The following is a 22,696-nucleotide window of genomic DNA, read 5'->3' as shown; positions in this document are numbered from 1 at the left end:
CATTGGAATGTTTTTTTTTCAGAAGACCATTGATGTAATATTTGGCTGATATCTATGGTGACCCAGCCGTTCAAACTAAATGGGCTGCAACTATAATTTTTTTTTTAAAGATGCGTGCTATTGAGATGCAAAGATGTGTTTTATGTAAGTGTTGTTTATGGAAAGTCTTAGACCATAAGACACAGAAGCAGAAGTAGGCCATTTTGAAGTCTACTGCTAACGCACCACGAGGTAAACAAACCTTTTAGAATCATCATCAAATTGCAGAATTGTTTGCCTGCAGCCTTTTATTTGGTAGAGTTTGGGGGAGGAATCTCTATCCGATGCCAATAGCTAAGCTTATGGGTCAGAGGGAGGCATGTAAAGAGAAAAGAAATCTTGGGAGAGGGTCTTGAATAAAACAACCTGCCACCTTGGTGTATTTGGACTTTGTTCCTAGTATCTACACTCAGGGGCCACTTTATTAGGTACACCTCTACACCTGCTCATTTAATGCAAATATCTAATCAGCCAGTCATGTGGCAGTAGCTCAAACCACAAAAAGCATGCAGACATGGTCAAGAGGTTCAGTTGTTGTTCAGATCAAGCTTTAGAATGTGGAAGAAATGTGACCTGAGTAATTTTGACTGCAGAATGATTGTTAGCATCAGACGGAGTTATTTGAGTATCTCAGAAACTGTTGATATCCTGGAATCTTCATGTACAACCGTTTCTAGAGTGCAAAAAAACAAAAACAAAAAATCATTCAGTGAGCAGCAGTTTTATGGGTAAAAACGTCTTGTTAATGAGAGAGGTCAGAGGAGAATGGGCAGGCTGGTTCAAGCTGACAGGAAGGCAACAGTGACTAAAATAATGACAGTGGTGTGCAGAAGAGCATCTCTGAATGCACTACACGTTGAACCTCGAAGTGGATGGACTACAGCAGCAGAACACGACAAACAGATCTTCAGTGGCCATTTTATTTGGTACAGGAGGTAAATAATAACGTAGTCACTGAGTGCATATCTTTTACCACCTTTACACTCCCACTCTAGGACTTCCCAAGTTGAGGAAGGTGAGTGACTTTTGATGTAACTGTTAATAACAAACTAGGAAGAACTTTGACTGATATATTGGTGGAACAGTGGCTTCACAATGCCAGAGACCCTAGGTTCAATCCCGACATCGGGTGCGGTCCATGTAGAGGCTGCACATTGTCGCTGAGATTATGTTCATTTCCTCTGGATACCCTGGTTTCGCACATCCAGAAAATATGTGGGTTGGTGGGTCAATTGGACACTGTAAGTTGTTTCTAGTGTAGGTGAGGGATAGAATCTGGTGGGATGCAAAGGGAATAAAATGTCAGGGGCATAAATGGCTGCTTGACGTTTGGTAAGGACTGGATGGGCTGAGGATCTGTTTCTTTACTGCACCTCCCTATGTAACCCTCTTCCAGGCTTCCTTTAACCTTGTCAGTTTGTTCCCTGTGATTCTGATGAAGGCTGAACTAACAGGAGGAACCTTTCTCTCAGCAAACAGGATTAGAAGGAAGCTGAGGAGGGTGACTTTCACCCTGTGTGGGTCTTAAACCCAGTGCCCAATAGTGGGCATTGAACCCCTCATTAAGTGTACAGTGCTTCTGGATAAGTCTCTTCAGCTACAAGACTGGAGGCTTAGGCTGAGAAATGGGTGGGTGAAACCAGCTTAACTTGGGCAAGGACCATTGGCCAGATGGCCTCGCGTTTCTATGATTTCTGTGATCTCAATATACTCTGTAAACGCTTCAGAACCAATAAAGCTCACTTAAGCTGTTGTCAATGGCAGCAATATGGGAAAGACAGCAACCATTTTATGTACAGCAGTCTCCCATGCCTTTGTGTAAAAGGCCAAATAATCATTTTTTAAAGTAAGTGATTATTGAGGCACGGGAACATCCCTCTCAGTCTTTGAAGTCATTCCACTGAGAAGCAAATCTCATTCTAACACTTCACCCAAAACCTTGCACTTCCATCCATGCCGGAGTCTCCCAGTGGGAATGGAGCAGAGGGACCATAAGACATAACCTCTGACTGGCCGGTGAATGTACACCACACCAGCTGTAGTTTGGCATTGATAATCATTGAAGATCTACATGCCACTACTCAACTCAATTCTGTTTCCAACTGGACTCTGTGTTGATATCTAATCCTTCATACTTAATGAAACAAGCCCCGAAACTCCTAGTCTCATTTGAATAAACTATGTGTAACTTTGGTTACTCTTTAGTGGTGACTCTGAGATACACAGCCTAAACCTAGGGACTGCGGAGTAGATTTTTCTTTTTGAGCACACTGATGAATTCTGGTTCAGTAACTCTACACGAGGTTACTCCTGTTCTAGTTTTATTTTTGCAGTAGATTCAAGGACCATTCTTTCTGTTCTTGACTTGTAACAACTTCCTGGATTAGCCTGTTGACTTCCGATATGGTCTTTGTCCCAGTGCACTTGCTGTCAGAACGCTGGCATTAAGGAGAATTAACCATCTGTCTTTCTCATGCAGTAATTTCCTCCCAAGTTTTATTGAGAACAAGGCGGCCCAATGAGTTTCTTCTTCATGACCTAACTTTATTCCAAGTTTTTTTTGGCCTCTCAAGCCTCTATTCCCAGAAGATGTTAACTCTTGCTGGACGAGGGACAGATAAGGTGCTGGATCTTCCATGATCTCACCCAGCGACCACTCATCATTTACAAGACTGTTTTGTCTGCATGGGGGATGGATTTTCATTGAAGCTAATTTTTCACGTCCTGATGTGAAGATGTACTTGGTCACAGAAATTGAGATTAGACTGGAAACCCACAGTGTAGTAAAGACAGGAAGTACTGGAAACACTCAGTATGTCAGGTAGCATCTGTGGAAAGAGAAACAGTTAATGCTTCAGTTCTTAGACACAACAGTTCTTTGTCAGACAGTGCATTAGAGCACTGGCCTTAATGGAAGGCATTAGGTTAATCTAGGAATTTGTCAGAAAGTGAGGACAGAAGAACTCATGTATGGTTATTGAATCAGTTCTGACAAAGGGCCTTGGACTCGCCACACTTCACATCCAGAAGTTCCAGGACAGGGAAGAGGTGGTCCAACAAGATGGTGCCAACGACCAACAGCGACATCCTGCAGACAGCTCAAAAAACCTCTTCTTCTTTTCAACTTGCTTCTGCTCCTGAACTGTGATTGATTGCAGGCTGTAATGTCCAATTTGATGCTGTATTTTTGAGCCGACTGAGTGATCTGATGCTTCTGCTATCTCCTGGGGAATACAGCGAGGTTGAGAGCATGGAATGCAGCTATCGTTTCACAATGGCGAAATGGCCGGCGCTATTACCCCTCGCTGATTAAATCGACGAGGGTGAGAATAGAAGGTGAGCGGGTGTTCAGTGCCATCGGCCTGTGTTTGGCTGGTCTCCCCCTCACTACTGCCAGGGGAAGGAGCAGGTGTCTTAGGTGCTATCATCTGAGCAGTGCAGCTCGTGGCTGTGGGGCCCTTTCTCAGGGGGAATCTGCAGTTTGATGTTTAATGTCCTCAGAGCCGGACGTACTCTGTGGACTTGCTTCTGGAGGACTCATTGGTTCGTGGTCCATGTGTATCTGGTTCCTCTTTTTTGCTTTTTGCATGATTCGATGGAGGTGCTGTGGTGTGGAACTGGCTCTGTGGCTGAGGCCTGTAGTCACTGACACAGCACTAAACTGAATGATGGTCGTTTTCAGAACTGTCTGGTTTGATGTTCAATATTCTGTTTGTTATTTGCTCATCCTTTGTAGATTGCGCAACTTGTTTTTCTTTCAAATGTTGGGTGTTTGATGTTTTCTTTAAATGAGTTCCATGGTGTTTCTTTGTTTCACTGCTGCCTGTGGGAGGATGAATCTCGGGGTTGTATATCGTATACATCATAATCGTCATCATTATGTGCCGTGTTGTATGATGTGGACGATCATGCTCTTTTGAACATGATTGTTCTTGGCAAATTTTTCTGCAGAAGTGGTGTTGCCACCACCTTCTCCCGGGCAGTGTCATTACGAGACTAGTGACCCCAGCCATTATCAATACTCTTATCGTATCTGCTTCCACCATTTCTCCCGGCAGGCCATGCCAAACACAAACTGTTTAGAACATAGAACAGCACAACACAGTATAGATCCCCCGGCCCACGATGTTGTGCCAATCTTTTGACCCCCTCCATCAATCTAACACATTCCTACCACATGACCGTCTATTTTTCTTTCATCCATGTTCCTGTCTAAATGTCCTAATGTATCTGCCTCTACCACCTTCCCTGGCAGTTCATTCCATGCACTCACCATTCTCTGTTTAAAAAAAAACCAATTCTCTGATGTCCTTCCTGTACTTCCCTCCATCATGATCATCATTACGTGCTGCATCGTTTTGACGTGAGTGATCATGGTTTTATCCATGACCATGATTGTTCTTGGCAATTTTTTCTACAGAACTGGTTTGCCGTTGCCTTCTGGGCAGTGTCTTTACAAGACGGGTGACCCCAGCCATTATCAATACTCTTCAGAGATTGTCTGCCTGGCGTCAGTGGTTGCATAACCAGGACTTGTGATAAGCACCAGCTGCTCCTACGACAGTCCACCACCTGATCCCATGGCTTCACGTGACCCTGATTGGGCTAAGTGGGTGCTACACCCTGCCCATGGGTGACCTGCAGGCTAGTGGAGAGAAGGAACACCTTACACCTCCTTATGGTAGAGACTTATCTCCATCCCACCACCCAACTCTATATGTACTTTGATACTAAATTTACTTTGAACCTTTGTTGAACACCATTTCCTTCCAAGCCTTCCATGACCAGTGGCACCCTAGAGACTGAATGCATGGTCAACATGACTTAATTTGCCCACACTGATGTCAACTTGTTGCTCTGAGATACTAACTGCGTCCTCTCTCCACCCACGCTGCCTGATCCACTGTGCATTTTCACCATTTTCTGTTTTCTTTCATATTTCACTTTCTACTGATAATCTAGCTTCTACTTTGTGTCCCTTGAGAAAAGGAGGTATTTGTTAATTCATTTATGACAACTAAAATACAAAGTTCATAGTAAATTTATTATCAAGGTAAGTATATACCACCCTAAGATTCATTTTCTTGCAGGCATTCACAGTAGATTCAAAGATAGACAATAGAATCAATGGGAAAACTATCCAGAAACCAAGGGTGGCAAAAAACCGATGTGCAAAAGAAGACAAACTGCCCAAATACAAACAAAAACCAACAATAAGTAAATAAATAATGTGAAGATGTGAGTTGTAGAGTCCTTAAAAGTGAGTCTGTAGGTTGTATTTGGTAATCATTTCAGTACTGTGGTGAGTGAAGATCTTCAATCCAATTGATAATTTAGATTAACGTTTGAAATTTCCTTCTCCATTAACTCAGGAAGTAGTTGCTTACTGTTTGAACCTAGATGTTAAAGGCAGCAAATTTGCCTGATAGGTCAAATTCACAGTGGGTGGAAGAAAGAAGCACTTGTTTGATTCATTTGCTGTTCCCAATTAGCGGAAGCTTTAAGACCCAGAAGGCACAGATTCAAAACTTGGGGCGAAAGATACAAGAGGAGCTTTCTTCTCAGAGGTGAGGATACTGATCCTCCCCAAGTTACAACACAGTTCCGCTCTGGAAGACTGTTAGTAACCTAGTCAGTTCATGAGTCTAGAAATGAGGCCGCAAAATCGAGTTCCCACTTGGCTGAAGATGCCTGCAGCTATGCTGCAGCCAGCAAATCCATCCTACCGTTCTCCCAAGCATTTGTTCACTGGTTATACATAGGTTGGGCACTTGTAAAAGCATAGACTATTTTCTAAATTGGAACTAATTGATAAATTGGACTTGGGAGTCAGTGCAGGATTCCCTAAAGATTATCACTGACTCAACGTGCAAGTTAAAGAAGGCAAATGCAATGTTAGCACTCATTTCAAGATGATTAGGGTATAAAAGCAAAGATGTAATGCTGAGGTTTAATAAGGCATTGGTCAGGCCGCACTTGGAAGTATTGTGAGCAGTTTTGGGCCCCTTATCTAAGAAAGTACATGCTGGTATTGGAGAGTGTTGAGAGGAGGTTCATGAGAATGATCCTGGATATGAAAGGGTTAATGTATGATGGCACTAGTCCTGTATGCACTGGAGTTTAGAAGACTGAGGAGGGATTTCACTGAAACCTATTGAACATTGATAGAGTGGATGTGGAGAAGTTGCTTCCATAGAGGAGAATGTTAAGATCAGAGGGCCGAGCCTCAGAATAGAAGAATGTCCCCTTAGAACAGAGATAAGGAGGAATAAGGTGTTGGAGATGGTGAAACTGGAGTACTGTGTGCAGTTTGTGGCAGATCTACAGGAAAGATATTAATGAGCTTGAAAGAGAGCAGAGAAAATATACAAAGATGTTGTCAGAACTTGAGGAGCTGAATCATAGGAAAAGGTAGGACCTTATTCCCTGGAGTGTAGGAGACTGACTGCCTGTTATGCCTTTGATGTTTCGGGCAGAGACCCTTCGTCAGGACTAACGACTAATGAGTTAGTCCTGACGAAGGATCTTGGCCCGAAACGTTGACAGCGCTTCTCCCTATAGATGCTGCCTGGCCTGCTGTGTTCCACCAGCATTTTGTGTGTGTTGTTTGAATTTCCAGCATCTGCAGACTTCCTCGTGTTTGATCAAGGTTGTGGTCCTCTTAGAGAGTAGGAGAATGGTGAGGGGGACTCAAAATTATGAGGGGTATAGATAGGATGAATGCCTACTGACCTTTTCACCTCTGGTTGGTTGAGACTCGAATTAGAGATCATAGGTGAATGATGAAACATTTATGGGGAATCTGAGGGGGAAGCTTCTTCACCCCGAGGGTGATGTGCGTGTGGAACAAGCTGCCAGTGGAAGTGGTAGATGCAGGTTCAACTGTAACGATTATGAGAAATTTGGTTAGGTACATGGATGAGAGGAGTATAGTTGGCTATGATCTGGGTGTAGGTAGATGGGATTAGGGAGGAGATGAGGCCAACACAGACTAAATGGGCTGAAGGGCCTGTTTCTGTGCATATATAAAATGCTTTATGACCCTAAATGGCAAGAATTGGGTGTGCTGTGGTTCTGCTGGCTTGTAACTCGCTCTGTACTTGCTTTGTGTGGAAGTTGTACAGGGGAGGCTGCTGTCCCCAGTCTTCAGAAATGTACAGATGAAGCCCGCTAGTTCCTCCTCCTCCACCCCCACCCACCACAGGGGCACTGGCTACGATTTCCCGATACGACTGCAGGGCTATTTAGGGACTGGCTGAGAGACTTTAAGAACGGGGGGTTGGGGTGGGGGGGGGGGGGGGGTTGATTATTTTTTCAGCCTTCCCGTCACTGACAGCAGAGTTATTTGAAATCTGAATTTCTGGTGCGGTTACTGCCCTGGTTGAGGGTCAAGTTTTCTAGATGCAGAATCACGGTTTTAGAGCATGCAGTTCTGAGAGACACTTACCGAGTCTGTACTAAAGCATTGCAGTTTTCTGAATTCCATATTTCCTTGTGAAGGAGAAGGACATTCACCCATCAGGTCTATGCTGGCTCTCAGAGCAACCACACCTCACCACCCCCACACCTAGCTTTGATTCTGCACTCTGTGACCTCCTGGGCTTCATTGCGTACAACGGTTTCTTCAAAAAACCCAAAGTTGTGTTAGGCTAATTGAGCGAGGTCGAGTTTAGAGGATTGTTTGCAGTTCTGGTCACCTACCTTCAGGAATGATATCAATAAGCTTGAAAAAGTGCAGAGAGAATTTACACGGCTGTTGCTGGGACTTGAGGATCTGAATTATAGGGAAAGGTTGAATCGGTTGGGACTGGTGGACAGAAGAGTGACCTTGATATACAGAATTATGAGGGGATACAGACAGGGTGAATAGGTCAAAGTCAAAGTGCATTTATTATCAAAGTGTGTATACTATATATAACCTTGAGATTTGTCTCCTTGCAGCAGCCACAGAACAGAGAAACCTGAAGTAACCTATTTTAAAAAAACCGGTACACACCCAACGTGCAGAGAAAAACACAAATCGTGCAAACAAGTAGCATTCAGAAGTGAAGCTCACAGAAGGGAGTTCACAGCCACGAAGCCAATCATCGCTGCAGCCTATCGGAGAACCCATTAGTTGCAGGCCACAGCCTCAGTTTAGCACAGAGACAAGTACAATTCAATAGTCGAATAGTTCAATAGTTCCATTTAATATCAAAGAATGAATACAATATACATCCTGAAATTCTTGTTCTTTGTAGACATCCACGAAGACAGAAGAGTGCCCCAAAGAACGAATGACAGTCAAAACATTAGAACCCCCAAAGCCCCCTACTCCCCCCTTCCACGTACAAGGGCAGCAAAGCAACAAACCACCCCTCCCCCCAGCACCAAGCAAGCACAAGCAAAGCCCCCAAAAAAGACCATCGTCTGCAGTCCAACAAAAACTAATCAATCCCTGACAATTTGATATACCACAAGCTCTCTCACCCTCCCTAATAAAGGGACACACAGCAAGAGGGGAGTCTACCAAGACAAAAAATAAACATTCACTGATTTAAAGTGTTAAAGTCTGCTGTGTTGCTTCCCCCCACCCCTGAGTTTTCCAACTCAAGAATCGGCAACAAACTCTCCCCCACCAATGAGAGAAAGAGGGAGGGCGACAGCGATTTGCTGAGCAGAGACCTCCAATGGCCAATCTTCTGCTCCCGATATTCTGTTTTCGCCCGTGACGCTTCAGCCGGTGGCACCAGCATAGGATCGGCTTATCCCCAGGGCCGCAAAGCCTCGGACACCCGAAGGCATCGGGTCCTCGGGAGGTTGCTGAGCCTGGGAGCGGGTCCTATCACAGCAGAGAACCGAGTTTGAGTGTAGCTCTCGGTCAGGGTCTTCGACAGAACCCCATCCACCTTGAAAAGGGAAAAGAGAGACGTTAAAGGTAGAAATTTGTGAGCAGTGACCTGAACACTGGTCTGTCTTTCTCCTCCAGCCTCAATACCCTTGATCTTTTCAATCTGACTTGGCCTGGTGTTAAACATAGAAAGGGGCAGTATAGGAACAGACCCTTTGGCCCACAACGTGCGTGTTGAGCACAATTAAAATAAACCTTTTCTGACTGTACACGATCCATATGCCTCCATCCACTACATGTTCATGTGACCATCTAACAGCCTCTTAAACACCTCAATCGTACCTGCTTCCACCACTTCTCCTGGCAGGCCATGCCAAACACAAACCATTTAGAACTAGAACAGCACAACACAGTATAGGTCCTCCGGCCCACGATGTTGTGCCAATCTTTTGACCCCCTCCAACAGCAATCTAACACATTCCTCCCATATAGACATCTATTTTTCTTTCATTCATGTTCCTATCTAAGTCTCTTAAATGTCCCTAATGTATCTGCCTTTACCACCATCCTTAGCAGCTCATTCCATGCACCAGCCATAAAAAAAACATATCTCTGATGTCCTTCCTGTACTTTCCTCTGTCGCGATGTGCTGTGGCGTATTGGAGTGGGTGATCATGCTCTTAACCACGACCATGATGGTTCTCGGCTAATTTTACAGAACTGGTTTGCCATTGCCGCCTTCTGAGCGGTGTCTTTACAAGATGCTGTAGGTGACCCCAGCCACTACGCTCGACAACAAATAGTTTTGAAAGTGTTGCTTCCTCAAAATTTATTTTTGAAGAGTCTAGACTGCTTGAAGTTGAACACAAATATAATTTCAGACGACTTGTACCATGTATGAATTTAGAGAAACAAGAAAGTAACTTTTATTGAATATAATGTTTAATTGCATAATGGTGCTGACACTTTAGTTCAACTAAGCTAAAAATGTTTTATTGACAGTTTCCATTTGTACTCAGTGTCTGAGGCTTCTGGCTTAAATGTCCAACAATAATCAGCCAGCATTGATGGATTCCAGTTGCCCTGATATTGTTTCTCCATGACTGCAATGTCCTGGGGCAAACTTTCACCATGCCCATCATTGGCAGTGCCAAGATTTGCAGGGAAGAAGTCTAAATGGGAATGCAGGAAATGAGTCTGTAGGGACATGTTGCACTTTATGGTTTCATATGTTGTCAACCAGTGCCCTGCAGTTGCCAAGAAAATTTTCAACAACATCCCTGAATGCCTTCCATGCAATTTTCTCCAGTCCCACTAGAAGTTCTTCAACTTGCCCGTCTTTGATAACCTGTTTGATTTGTGGCTCAACAAAAACGCCTTCCTTTATCTTGGCATCAGTTATTCTGACATGAATTATGAATTGAAATAACAAATATAGATGAGTTCAAAAATAATGGTGTGTGATAGGGAAATTTGAAGGCGATTTTCATGATCAGTGGCCCAAAATCCACAAGATACACCCAAAAGTATTCAGGAAGAAAAATCTTTCTTGTCCAGTGTTATCAATACTCTGCAGAGATTGTCTGCCTGGCGTCAGCGATCGCATAACTAGGGCTTGTGATATGCAGCAGTTGCTCATACGACCATCTACCACCTGCTCTGTGGCTTCAAGAGATCCTGATCGTGGGGGGCAGGGTGCAAAGCTGGTGCTACACCTTGCCCAAGGGTGACCTGCAAGCCAGCAGAGGGAGAGAATTCCTTACACTTCCTTTGGTAGAGACATATCTCCACTTTCCTCAAGTCGCCTTAAAATTGTCCCCTCTTATGTTAGCCATTGCTACCCTTGGAAAAAGTCTCTTGCTGTCCACTCTATTTATGCCTCTTACCATCTTGTACACCTCTCATCCTCCTTCATTCTAAAGAGAAAAGCCCCAGCTTGCTCATCCTACCCTCATAAGACATGCTCTCTAATTCAGGCAACGTCGTGATAAATCTCCTCTGCACCCTCTCTAAAGCTTCCACATCATTAGGAAGAGGGAAAGGGATTGATAGGATTGTTCTGATGGCTTCGGGTGTGGCGTGCAGGGATGAATGGTCTCCTTTTGTGCCGTAATAAGAATAGCCCCTCCAGTATATTCCCAGTGTATCTGACTAGCCTTTGAAAAGTGTTGGCAGTCCACACAGGAGGGAGTGGGGAGACCTCATTAAGAGTGTCATTGAGGGGTTTGCAGAAACTCTGGGGAGGGATGGGATGGGTGTGCTCGAAAGGAGAAGACTGGTAGAGCTCGCCGAGAGGTTCTGTGAGATTGCAGGGGTAGACTGGCACCTCTGTGGGGAACAGTGGGAACATTTAAAATAAAAGTCCCAGCAATATAATGGTCTCAATCTGCTGAATACACCCGGTAATAAGATGCAGACTCGATGAATTCCAGGTTTGTGGGCCAGAGGTCATGTTTGTTGGAAGGCGGATTTATTTTATGTGAATGCTTTGCTACCTACCAGAACTGCAGAGGAAAATTTCAGAGTAACAGGATGCGGTTCTAAAAATACAGAGGGATAAACCTTTTCAGCTGTGTGAGTGTGCCTGTAAGAGACTCTGTGTGTGTGTGTGTGTGTGTGTGTGTGTGTGTGTGTGTGTGTGTGTGTGTGTGTGTGTGTGTGTGTGTGTGTGTGTGTGTGTGTGTGTGTGTGTGTGTGTGTGTGTGTAAGAAAGTGTGTTTGTTAGGGGTGTGTGGGGTGGACTTGCGCATATGTGTGAGAGATAATGTGCAGTGTGTGAGCAAATTTGTGTGTGAAGAGGAAATGTGGTATCTTTTGTGCAATAAAGTAACATTGTGTGTGTGTGTGTGTGGGAGTGTGTGTGTATGAAGTCTGTGTTGAAGTGTTCAGGTCTTTGTGTAAATGCAGGTTATATTTAAGTCCAGTGTATGTCTGTAAGGGATGTGGGAGTATTTGGCCATTGTTTCAATTACTTTAGCTATCTTCTATAACAAGCCTCCTTATATAAAAATCTGTGTGATGATGTAAGCAGTCCCATTAACTTTTATTGCTGCAATCCCTCCAGCAATTTCTGTCCAAGTATAAACCTCAGAGTGTGCAGTGAGAGGGCCCTGCCCCGAGAGAAGGCAATAATAAGTTTCCAGTGGCCCTTTTTCATCCTTACCTCGCTACTATTGAAGTGGGGGCATCGCTTACCTACTTTTGCAGGGCGGAGCAGTGGGGAGAGTGTCGGGGCTTGGACTATCTGGGTCACTCCTGTTTGGAGTGGGCCCAACGGCCTCCTTCACCTTTCTGTCAATCTGTGCCGCAGGTCAGAACGTCTGTACTTCATTGTTGATAGAGGGACAGATGTTGTCTAGGGCAATGAGGTGAATTTCCCTGTCTTTTTCCTCCTGTCATCTCCCAGACACTCCCCTCAGGGATCCTGATGACGTACACTTAACATTTTAGGAACAGCTTCTACTCCTCCGCTGTCAGATTTATGTACAGTCCATGAACCCGTGAACATTACGTCCCTTTTTCTTCTTTTGCACTATTTATTTATTTTATTTTTAGTTGTAGCCTACAGTAAATTTTGTGACTTGGACCGTCCTGCTGCCTCAAAACCAGCAACTTTCATGACATACTCAGTGCTAAGGAACTTGATTCTGATTGTGAATGAGTGCTCAAATGTCTCCTGAAATGAATTTCCCTTAACTATGTGGCTCTCCGAGTACTTTACTCCGGAGGTATGCATAGAAGTCCCAGGCGGGACGTCTTGGGACACTACAGCACAGAGACAGGCTGTTCAGCCCATCATGTCTGTGCCTGGTCCTATCAACCTGCATTCAGACCATTGCCCTCCATACAGTCCCATCCATCCACCACCTATCTAAATTTCTCTTAAATGTTGAGATCGACTCACCATCCATCACTTCTGCTGGCAGTTTGTTCCACACTCCCATTAAAATCTGATTGAAGAAGTTCTTCCTCATGTTCCCCTTAAAAAAATTTACCTTTCACCTATGGTCCATGACTTCAAATTCTCATCTCACCCAGCCTCAGTAGAAGAAGCCTGCTTGCATTTACCCTGTCTATACCCCTCATAAATTTATATGTCTCCATCAAATCTCATTCTCCTACACTCCAGGGAATAAAGTCCTAAACTATTTACCATTTTCCTGTAACTGAGGTCCACAAGTTCCGGTAATATCCTTGTAAATTTTCTCTGCATTCTTTCAATCCTTTCATGTAGATAGGTGATCAGAACTGCACACAATACTCAAAGTTAGGTCTCACCAATGTCTTGTACTACTTCAATATGGCACCCCAACTCCTGTACTCAATACTCTGAATTATGAAGGCTAATGGGCAATAAGCTCTCTTTATGACCCTATCTATCTAGATGCCATTTTCAAGGAATTATGGATCTGTATTCCCAGATCTCTCTTCTTCTGCATTCCTCCATGCCCTACCGCTCATCGTGTAAGCCCTATCTTGGTTTGTCCTCCCAAATACCTCACACTTGCCTGCATTAAATTCCATCTGCCATTTGTCAGCCCCTTTTCCAGCTGGTCCAGATCCTGTTGCAGGTTTTTGATAGCCTTCCTCACTGTCCGCTATGTCTCCAATCTTGGTGTCATCTGCAAATTTGCTGATCCACTTTACCGCATTACCTTCCAGATCATTGATATAGCTGACAAACGGCGTACCCAGCACCGACCCCTGCTGCACAGTCCTACAGTCAGAGAGGCAACCATCTCCTACCATTCTCTCTGGCTTCTGCCACAGAGCCAATATCTAATTCTGAATACCCAGCAAATGTAACCTCACAAGTAGGACTTTGTCAAGGGCCTTGCTAAAATCAATGTAGAAAACATCCACTGCCTTTCTTTCATCAACTTTGATGGTAACTTCTTTGAAAAAAATCTATACATTTGGTTGGTTATGATCTACCGTGCCCAAAGCCATATTGACTATGTATAATCAGTCTCTGTCCATCCAAATAATTATATATCTGGCCCCTTAGAATATCTTCCAATAACCTTCCTACTATTGATGCCAGACTCACTGGCTTATAATGTGTTGTCTTATTCTTAGAACTTTTCTTAAACAAAGGATCAACATTAGCTATTTTCCAGTCCTCTGGCACCTCACCCATAACTTGAGCTAGCAATACTTGTTACTCACAAAGCCAGTGTGTTGTCCCCTGAGAATGAGGCAGAGATTACACGTCCCACATGTTGACCAGCAGCGATGAGTGTGTCTCCAGTGGTGCATGTTAGGCCAGGGCTCTGACTGACGTGTCCTATTCTTTTGTACCATTCATTTTCTTTTCTCCCACCCGGTCTCAATTCCCCCCCCCCCCCCCCCCACCCGCCCGAATCCTTTTCCTTCGGGAAGAGCTAATGACAAGTGCTGACTCATTTCCTGCTTCCAGTGTGACTTGGGCAGAACTGAAAACCTGTTTGTTTCACTCAGTCAAGCTCTCCCCACAATGCTTTTGTTTTAAGATATCCTTGCAGAGGTTATTATAGGACAACAGTTTCTTTGTAACAGGACATTCTGTATTCAGAAGGCTGGCGTGACTTGTATATATAAATTTTATGGAAGCAATTTAAGCTGAAGGCAATGTCATGTGGACTCTATTTCAACCTACCAACTTTCTGCAGAACTACTTTGCTTTTTCCCTTGAACTAAAAGATGGCTATATATTATAAAGAGCTTTTCTTTGGCTGAACTTGTCAGTTTTGCAACAGCAATTCCAGTGCACATGTCTTGCAGGCTTAGGAACACTATATGCTCTCCTCACACAGTCCTGCGCCCAGGGTAGGGCTAGCTATCATATTTAATGATAAAGATTAGCTTTATCTGTCACATGTACAGAACATTGAAGTGTACAGTGAAATGTGTCATTTGCGTCAATGGCCAGTGCAGTCTGAGGAGGTGCTGGGGGCTGCGTGCTTCCAGTGCCAACATAGCATGCCCACAACTTACTAACCCTAACCTGGACATCTTTGGACTGTGGGAGGAAACCGGAGCACCCAGAGGAAACCCATGCAGTCATGCGGAGAATGTACAAACTCCTTATAGGCTGCGGTGGAAATTGAACCCTCATCTTTCAATCACTGTACTGTAAAGCATTATGCTAACCACTGTGCTACAGTAATGCCCTGATCATCCCGATACAGAGTTGCGATCTGACATGTCGACAATTCCGTTCTCCCCACAGACGGTGCTTGATTCGCTGAGTTCCTCTAGCAGGTTGTTTGTTACTCCGGGTTCTGTCACCTGCAGTCCTTTGTGTGTCTATCGTCGATCTTTCACTTGAATAGCAAAGCTACTTTCTTTGGATTAGAGCAGTTGTTGGGAATGGCTAAGCTCTCGACAGGTCTGGAGAGGTTAAGAAAAGGAGTGGTTCCCGTCAAGAGCTGGGTCACAGATTCAAGGTGATGCCAACTTTGAGACATTGGAGACAGCAGGTGCAGAATCTGAACCATCGTTTTTGCCTCTACAGACGTTGCTTGACTCACTGACGTCTTTCAATTTGTTTCATTCCGACACAAAGCAAAATATTCTTTACAAAGAAGTTGATAACGATATGGAATGAACTACCTGAAAAAGCAGTGTGAAAAAGACATGACTCCGTCGGTTTCAAGGGGAAACTGGATTACTACAGCGTCTCCCTGAGTTCCTGACCATTAGTTATTTATTTATCCTACACTGTCCAGGAGCCCACCTATTTAGCCCAAGCCCAGTCACAGGACAATTACAATAACCAATGAACCTACTAAACTTTGGACTGTCGGAGGAAACAGACACATTCACAGAGAGACAGAGAGACAAAGACACATACAGTACAAGCGTCTTACAGATGACACTAGAAGTGAATTCCAAACTCCAGAATACCCTGAGCTGTAATAATGTTGTGCTAACCACGACGCTACTGTGGCGATCTAGTGCTCAGTTTTCCTGGGAAGCGTTTTGTGTAGTGAAACATCATGAATTGAAAATGATTTACGGGTATTTTATTCCTGTACATGGAGAGTTGTGCTGTTCAATGTGAGACTCAGCTTCATAAATGAATGGCGTAAGTCTGTAGCTAGGGGAGTTAGGATGGTGGTGAATATTGGTAGCTCAGGTTGAAGCGTTTGATGTTGTAGTGTTCACAGAGCTTAGTGATTAGCTTGCAGACGTTTCATCACCAGTCGAGGTGACATCCTCAGTGTGCAGTTGTTGGTGTTTCCCCCTGGGAGTGCTCACGTTTATATAGGCCCCCGTTCACTTGTCCCTGTCCTGATTGGCTACCCCTTCAGTTGTCCTTTGAGTCCTATTGTCTTGCATTTCTTTGCTCTTAGGGGTTCAGAGATGGCGTTAATTTCGATACATTTGTTTACGGGGTTATCAGAAGAGAACGACGCTTCTAAGCATTCTCGTGCCTGCTTTGTGTTTACCTGCGTTAGTACCTCTGTGGTGTCCCAGTTAAAGCGGTGTCCTCCTCGGTCACCACGTACCGAGATCAATGACAATGGATCACGTCTCTGCACCGTCAGTTTGTGTTCCCGTAAACGAGTTGAGAGTTTATGTCTTGTCTGGCTGCCATAGTTCTTGTTGCAGTCTCCTCAGGTGACCCTGTACACCACATTGCTTTCGTCCGTTGTCTTTACTCGTACCTTGGTTCTTGAGACAAGCTTCCTTAAAGTCACCGTTGGTTTGTGAGTGATTGTGATGCCGTGAGGTTCGAGCAGTCGAGCTGTCATTTCTGAGATATTCTTGGTGTAGGAAATTATTGCACTAGAAGGGGAAATAATTCTTTTTGGTGGGCTGTGGAGAAAGTGGACCAACTAATCCACTGGGACCATCTGGTTTGTTTTTACAAATGTCGCAGTAGTTCCCTGAACTGGTGTGTCAAGCCGTGAAGATTGAAACACTGCCTGACTATGACATCTTTCGAGTAAGAGAAAGAAAGGTGGGTGGTGCCGTGTTGCAGCTGATGCTGTCTCATATCTCCGGTGACCCAAGGTTCAATCCCAACCTCGGGCACTGCTTGTGTGGGGTTTCCACATTTCCCCCGGTGAGGTTCCTCCCTCATTGTTAAGATGTGTGGGCTGGGAGATGACCATAAGTTGCCCCTGGTGTGTGGGCGAGTGGTAGAAGCTGGGGGAGCTGATGGGAATGTGGGGAGAGGAACAACGGGATTAGTGTAAGCTCATTGAGGATGGTGTCTGGACGGTCTGGGTGGACTCAGTGGGTTGAGGTGTTTGTGGGTCTGTGAGGTTCAGACAGTGTCTTCATAGATAAAGAATTGGCTACGTCTGCAAGGTGCCCTCCAGTTCAGACTGCCTTGAGAAGGGATCGGGTGTGTGCCAAATGACAAAGGATATTTCTGTTTATACTGCAAAATGTGAGTGGCAGGACGGAGTCTGTGTTGAATAGATGATGCTGATGTTGGTGTTTTCTGTGGGGTGGGTAGGGGGGAGTAGGTTTTCTCCTTTTTTCAAAAAAAAAGACAGGGGTAAATGTAAATGCCTGTTTTATTTTCCATGGTGATTTACGATTGAATCCCGAGAACATGTGGCATTTGCAATGAGTCGTTCTGGGAATGCAGAGCTGGGAGTGGAAAATAACAATTAATCGCAAGCCTAATAAAAATTAATCTTGCGGAGCTGGATTCCTGGTACAAAAGTCAGGTGGATGTTTTAAAAAAAAAACATCCCAGTTCAGAGAAGAACAGTGGAGTTCTGGCAACCATCTTTCTGCTGTCAAACACCTGTATCCAGGCCGAGTGAACGATCCAGTACTAACTGACAGGAGAAGCTGGATGGGACATTGGATGGGCAGAAAAGATCCAATGGCTGAACTTCAAAGAGGCCCTTGTCCTCTTTGGCTACTAGCTGTACGGAGAGGCTGGACAGTTTGGGATATTCTTGTCTGGAGTCTCAGAAGCTGAGGAGAGACCTGAACAGTTTATAAAATTATGGGAGGCATAGATAAAGTAGTAAGTCAGAATCTTTATCCCAGGGTAGAAATGTCAAATACTGGGGAATCAGAGTCAGGTTTATTATCACTGACATACAGTACAGTGCAAAAATCTTAGGCACATATATATAGCTGGGGTGCCTAAGACTTTTGCACAGCAGTACTGCCAGGGGAAAATAAAATAAATTTCATGACATGTGAATGATGATAAACCTGATTCTGATATGGGTCTATTGTGTCTGAGAGTGGGAAGGGGGCAGGGAGAAGGGGAGTCATGGTTGGGAAAAGGAGAAGGGAGAGGGGAGGGAGCAGGGTGCACCAGAGAAACATTCTGCAATGATCAATAAACCAATTGTTTGGAATCCAGTGACCTTGCCTGGTATCTCAGTGTTGTGTGTGTCTGCACCCGTGCCACCTCCCCCCTCCCCACCCTGGCACTCCTTCTCTGATACCCCTCCCACAGTGTTCCACCCTTGCCATTCCCAGTGTCCTTTGCTCCCACCAGATTTACAAACTTGTTCTCCGCTCCACATTGACAAATACATTACTGTGTAAAAGTCTTAGGCCTATGATTTTTGCACAATACTGTATGTCATGAAATTTATTGCAGCAATACAGTGCAATACATAAAAATACTATAAGTTACAATAAGAAATATATAAAAATATGTCATGCAAAAAGAAAGCAAAATAGTGGGCTGTTGTCCCGAAACGTTGATGGTACTCTTTTCCATAGATGCTGCCTGGCCTGCTGAATTCCTTCAGCATTGTGTGTGTTTAAAAATAGTGAAGTAGTGTTCACGGGTACATGGACTATTCAAAATCTGATGTCTGAGGGGAAGAGGCTGTTCCTAAAATGTTAAGTGTGTGCCTTCACACTCTTGTGCCTCCTCTCTGATGGCGGTAATGAGAAGAGGGCATGGCCATGACAGTGGGGGTCCTTAATGATGGACGCCACGTTCTTGAGGCATTGCCTTTTGAAGGTGTCCTCGATGATGGGGAGGCTTGTGCCCGCGATGGAGCTGTTTCTGCCGATCCGCTGCAGTGGCCCCACCGTACCAGGCGGTGATGCAGCCAGTCGGAATGGTCTCTGTGGTACGTCTGTTGAAACTTGTGAGCCTTTGGTGACATATCAGGAATCCTCAACCTCCTAATGAAGTATAGTCGCTGCTTTCCTTAGACCATAAGACATAGGAATAGAATTTGGCCACTTGGTGCATCGAATCTGAACCACTTTCCCATATTCCTCCCTTAGTGATTGCATCAATATGTCGGGCATAGCTTTAAGATGGGGGGAGGGGTTTAGAGGGGACATGTGGGGAAAGTTTATTTAGACAGGGGGAGTTGGATGTCTGGAACAGCCTACCAGAGGTAATGATGGAAACGGGTATGAATGTGGCATTCAAGAGGTTTTTAGACAGACTCATGAATGGATGGATACAGGAGGAATTACTGTAAATTGATGTCAGGCGTAGCACAGACATTGTAGGCTGAAGGGTCTACTCCCTGCGATACTATTCTATATTCTGTGTTCCTGGCCAATATTTACTCCTCTGGCTCTCACCATCCGTGGAGCTTATTGTGCACAAGTTCCTGCATGGAAAGTGATTTCAGGAGAGGAGCCTGAAACAGTGAGGTGTGCTCACAAAGGCAAGCCTTTCACTGCCGTTGCCTGTGACCTGTGCCGTTTCTCAGCTCATTGCTCCTGCCACTCAGCAGTGAATCCAAGTGTCCCTAGTTGGTTTTGATGTGGCCGTTCCAGATTAATCAGGCTGGGGAGGGAGGTATAGATTCAAGATAAAGAACACCATAGTTTTTTTTTTAAAAAACCACAATCAATACAAGTACATTAGACAGCTTATATACATTGATTGGGTGTCCATAAAGTGACACCAGGCACAGGAGTGCCTGTACATAAGGTGACTGACAGGAAATGATAAAGCAGTGCTGGTGGATGGAGGGAGATTGGCTGCAAGGTCTTCATATGAGACGGGGGACAGATGGCCTGACCTGAGGAGCAGCTGGTGATTTAGTATGCCCAAGGGAGTGTTGATATCTTCGAGTGTTTCCTGGCCAAGACCTTACTGACGTAGAACGATGCATCAAGCTCTAAAATCCCTTTCCCCTCCTCCGACTGCCATTAAGACTTTGTTAATACAAGAATAAAAACAGAGAGGCTGAGTAATAGATGGAGCCAAGTGCCAATAAACATACTGAGAAGCATTACCCAGTGGTGGACATATACACATTGTACATCCAAGATGACTAAAGACTATTTTGTAATAAGATCTTTCAACCTAAATTCCACTGATGGATTTCTGTTGTCTTAAGGGAAAACAGGATAGATACTAGAGAGATCCCAACCAGATTCTGATCAATCCATTAAAAGAAAAGTCCACAAGTCATCTGAAGGCAGTCTTTGTTTTAGTTTGGCTTTAATTTTTAATTGGTTTCAACCCTTGAGAAAGCTGTGCCAAGGAAATGTACTGCCTGTCCAACTGATGAGGTTAGGGTTAAGTAGGCAGGTTGTTGTGTGGTGCAGCTCGCTGGGCTGGGAAGGCCTAGTCTGCTCCATATCACTAAATCAATAATCAGTGCAGGATTCAGAACCCTTGGGTCATAATGGTTTTGATGACTGGGTGCAATCTGTGGACACTCATCTTGCTGCTTGAACAAATGGCCACTCAACCACATGGAAAAGATTCTACCAAACTCTAGAGGCGTTTTCTGTCTTGGTCTACAAATTACAGGAAGGCAAGGGAAGGAACAACCCCTTGCAGGCTGCCCCAGCACATCCTTGGACTGTGTTGATCATTGACGCAAAACGACGCAGTTCACTGTATGTTTCAATGTACGTGTGACAAATCACGATAATCCTTAATCTTTAAATCCTTTAAAAAAAATCTAACAAGTGGTTGGTTTCAGGGTAAGCTACAAGGCAAAGATCTTGCAATGTGGATTTTTATTAATAAATTTCCTGACTTTGCAAATTTGGATCTGCATTGTTAGTAGAGGTAGAAATTCTTGATGGCAAGTTGAATTATTCAATGGTTTGCTATCTTAACAAGGGTACCATTGAAGTTTGATTAATAGACTGCCCCATGACTCTATTAAGTGTTCACTTTTACCAGCAGTGGTTTACTCACCAGTTATCCCTACTTGGGCATAATCCTGCAATGTAACTATTACGTTGTAGTTCTTGGACTGGGTGCATCTTGGAAACCTCCAACAGCATTAACCTACAGATCAAGTGGTTATTTTGATTTCACTTTTGCCTTTAAGGTATCTAGTTAATGCTTATTTCAATAAAGGGCAGATACGTACAGCATTGCAGTCACACAAATACTGGTCTGAAAGGCCACAGGAAGCGACCGACATAATGAAGGGAGCCATGCACGCCGCCGGAGATGGAGCACCTTTATTGCTGCCCTAAACACCAGTGGCATAATGGACAAAAAAGAAAGAAGAGAGAGTGGCTTCTCTGCTCACCTTTGAATCAGAGGCTGTGGGTTCAGATCTCGCACCAGAAGTGTCAACACAAAGATCCACATTGATTCTTCCAGTCCCAGGTTCTACTCAGTTGGATAGGTTGTGAAGACAATATTACTGGATTTCCGGACTCCAAATTCCTGAAACAGACACTTTTCCAAGTTTCATCACGGGAAAGTATTACCAGGCAGACAGAAGAAATAACTCAAGGATGTTCAATAATTCAAAGTGTTCCTGGAAGAAATGCAACATCTCCCCTGGCTCCTGGGAATCTCTGGCCCATGACTACTCAGGATGGAGGATGAGTCTGCAGGATGGTATTGAGAACCTGGAGGCCATGCATGGGAAGCATATAAATGTCCTGTGTACGTGGGCAGCAGAAGGTGTGTGCCAGCTCATACCGTATTCACCCATCGGCCTGTTGGCCATGACCTGTCTAATTTGCTATGTCCATGGAAGTATGTACCATTCCTGTAGAGGTCTCATAGGCCGCATTAGTGGGCGTGGGAGTAAAAGTATGGTAAGTCATCCTTGATCTCATAAAACAGCCCAAGGTGAATACTGAGGCCGAGTAGCAGTTGTGATGGTGCTATCTTTTGGTTTAAACATTAAATGGAGGTGATAAAACATGGAGATATAAAGTGTCGCATTCTGAAGAAGAAAAAGTGATTGATGATAAAAGGCAAAGACAAAGCAGACAACCAGTGACTTTTTCCCAGGCAGAAATGGCTAATAGAAATGGGCATAATTTTAAGGCAATTGGAGGAAAGTATAGGTGCGATGTCAAGTTAGGTTTTCTTACACAGAAAGTGAAGGGTGCGTGGACTGCCAGGGTGGTGGTAGAAGCAGATTAAGGATATTTAATAAGCTCTTAGGTAGGCACATGGAGGAAAAAGAAAAGGAGGGCTATGTGAGAAGGAATGGTTAAAGTGGGTCAAAAGATTGGGTCAATGTCTTCAGCCGAAGTGCCTATACTGTGCTGTACTGTTCTATGTTTTCCTTGTGTACTGGTCAGCATTATATCAGACATCTGATTATCTTGTTCTTTTTGTGCTACTGTTTCTAAGAGCATGCTTTGCACAAATTGGTCTTTATAACAACAACATTGTACAATGGATTCATGAGTTGTGAAGGGCTCAAGGGTGTCTTGTATGGATGAAAGATGCTAAATAATCATGCAAAAGTTCAAAGTTCAAAACAAATTTATTATGAAAGTACATATACGTCACCATATACTACCCTGAGATTAGTATATGCGGATATGCTCGGTAATTCCAAGAAATGTAATAGAATCAGTAGACCACACCCAACAGGGTGGACAACCAGTGAGCCAAAGACAACAAACTGTGCAAGTGAAAAAGAAAGAAAAAAGAAGTAGTAA

General features: G+C 44.2%; 1 protein-coding gene and 1 long non-coding RNA gene across 3 annotated transcripts in view; one reads left to right on the top strand and one right to left on the bottom strand.

Moving 5' to 3' along the window:
* Nucleotides 1-22,696, top strand: part of wwtr1 (WW domain containing transcription regulator 1) — a 152,728-nt gene that overhangs the window by 31,299 nt on the left and 98,733 nt on the right. The window lies entirely within an intron of this gene.
* Nucleotides 8,208-14,161, bottom strand: LOC140725731 (uncharacterized). The gene is made up of 2 exons (XR_012098439.1): nt 14,039-14,161; nt 8,208-8,927 (listed from the first exon to the last, which is right to left on the bottom strand). It is a non-coding gene; the product is annotated as an uncharacterized lncRNA (long non-coding RNA).

Source organism: Hemitrygon akajei, chromosome 3, assembly GCF_048418815.1.
Source record: "Hemitrygon akajei chromosome 3, sHemAka1.3, whole genome shotgun sequence".
NCBI classification, from domain to species: Eukaryota; Metazoa; Chordata; class Chondrichthyes; order Myliobatiformes; family Dasyatidae; genus Hemitrygon; species Hemitrygon akajei.
This window is presented reverse-complemented; position numbering and strand designations above follow the sequence as displayed.